The sequence below is a fragment of the Physeter macrocephalus genome, chromosome 8, assembly GCF_002837175.3.
Source record: "Physeter macrocephalus isolate SW-GA chromosome 8, ASM283717v5, whole genome shotgun sequence".
Classification (NCBI taxonomy): Eukaryota; Metazoa; Chordata; class Mammalia; order Artiodactyla; family Physeteridae; genus Physeter; species Physeter macrocephalus.
Window position 1 is genome coordinate 83,298,091 of NC_041221.1, and position 2,317 is coordinate 83,300,407.

The window sequence follows — 2,317 nt, forward strand, 5'->3', positions numbered from 1 at the left end:
TGAAGCGTGATTGTGTCCCCTTGGCCAAAAAGCTCTGAGTTCCCTGCCCATGCCCCACTTTTACATTAAAGCCGCCACTCCTTGGAAGATAAGTTTTCCCAATATGAAAGAATTTTGAAATTCTAGTGTGTATCACCTGATGAATTTATAAAAAATACAAAATTCTGGGCCTTGAACTCAGAAAAACTGATTCAGTAGGTGTGGCCCAGGAATCTGCATTGAATAAATTGTGCAGGTTATTCAAATGCAGGAGATATTGAACCTTCCTTTGAGAATCACACTCTGAGGCATAGAGGAGAAAGAGGCAGATTAATCAACAAGCCAGTGTCTTTTGATAAATACTTTAAGAGGAAACAGGGCAGAGAAAATCAGTATGTAAAGGTCTCTAAAGGACCTGAGTCCCACTAGAGCTAAATAGATGGTAATTCTTCACATTATACATGTAAATGAACCAAAAAGATACGGAAATCATTATCAGGTTAATTTCATTTTTTAAAGAAAAACTCATTTACTTAGGTAAAGAACTTTTAGTTATCAAAATGCCAGACTTTGAAATGACAGTATTTTCATTCGCTTTGTGAAATCCTAATTCTACAGAATCATGCTTCTTCTGCATACAGGATTGACGTGTGTCTCCCAAACACAGAAGACACACAACCTTAACCTGCCCTTATAAAATAAATAGCAGTTTTCATACTTGTCTCTTCCCAAGAATATCTCTTAGTCTCTGAACCTCTATGTGTTTGTTCGTTGTGTCAGGGCAAACCTCAGACTCAAAGACAAAAGTGAACGGGTGAACATGTTGAAACTGGAGGCCTTTCTTTGCTGTCAACTATTTCACTCGGAGGAGAGATCACCAAAGGGGGCTCAATGGTTGAAGACAAGTATTCAGATGAAGTCAGTATTACATTCAAGCCGCTCTATTCTTTTTTTAAAGAACCTGAGCTATTTTTCACTATGTTATCATAAATGTAGGCAGGTAGAAACCTGCAGACTCAAACTGTGAGGGAAGTAAAAGTGACAGAAGTATTTGTTAGATACTTAAGTAGCTTGGCCCATCTTCCTCTAGTGTATATCCACCAGACAAGCAGTTATGATTGCTTTACAGATATTAAATTCTGCAGGAAAGTGACTCACTCTGATTGAAAAGCCTAGCATGATGGGGCCCAAAATAACCATGGCCAGATGCCAAGTGAAATTTCCCCTAAACATGACTGTCTTGCCCATTTCCACAATCCCCAAGCAAGACAAGGGTTGATTCAAATCGATTCACCACCCACCCCATCCCTCTACTGGTTAGAGCAAAAGTCCTTGATTTACCTTCCCAGTCCCCTAAATTGTCCCTTCTAGCCTGCATTTCTCATCTGGCTATAAGTTTGTGGACAGTATTTAGTGGCTGACCTGTGGACGGACTTAGCAAAGCTCAGATCTGCTCATCTTGCAGTTTTAAAGATATTTTGATTCCCAAAATGATTAGCTTCTTTTTATACATAGAAATGTCCTCAATTACTAGGCTCGTCACACAAGAGGGAGAAGAAAAGAGAGGAGGTAAAGGGAAAATAAAGAGGTCCCTGGAAGATGTCTTCTGTGAGCCAGCACTGGTTCTGCCTATGAACTCTGCACCCTCCTCCTTCAATAGGGTTTGGAAATTGGTACAAATCTTTCCATTCTATTATTTACCTTGTGATTCAGATTTTATTTTTTTTTAAAAAGGGATCAGTTTACCTATAACATATTGTGACCAACAATAAAACTAAAATCAAGAGAAGTTTGCTAGTTGACTTATATTTTATAGGGTGATGAGAATATACTAAGCCTTACGCCAAGTGAGTATCAGTGTATCAACCATCTTCATTAATTAAAACTGCATGTACTGATGGCCCATTCTGTGCCAGGCACCGAGTTGAAATAAAGGTCCCACTGTGCTCGCTTTGGCAGCACATATACTAAAATTGGAAGGAAACAAAGACGATTAGCAAGGCCACTGTGCAAGAATGGCATGCAAATTTGTGGAGCAGTCCATATTAAAAAAAGCGGTCCCACTGGTCATTACATACATATCACCCAAACTTAAAAAAAAAAAAATGCAGTCGTAATTTCTACATGCCACTTGAGTTTATTTATTTTAATTTTTATAAAACAGTTTTTCATTTCTTGCCCTTTATTATCACTAAAGAATATTTTCTGTGTTTTCAAAATCTTCTATGATGGTTCATATGTCATCAGTCCTCAAACTGTGGTTGGTACACGCTGGGATGGAACTGCCATCCAGGGGCTTAGAGTCTGGTTGGCGAGAGAGATTAATCAAAATATGATG

At 38.5% G+C, this 2,317-nt stretch overlaps 1 non-coding gene across 1 annotated transcript; it reads left to right on the top strand.

Annotated features, from left to right (window-relative positions):
- Nucleotides 1-1,922: 1,922 nt before the first annotated feature.
- Nucleotides 1,923-2,029, top strand: LOC112065540 (U6 spliceosomal RNA). The gene has a single exon (XR_002892088.1). It is a non-coding gene; the product is annotated as a U6 spliceosomal RNA (small nuclear RNA).
- Nucleotides 2,030-2,317: the final 288 nt, after the last annotated feature.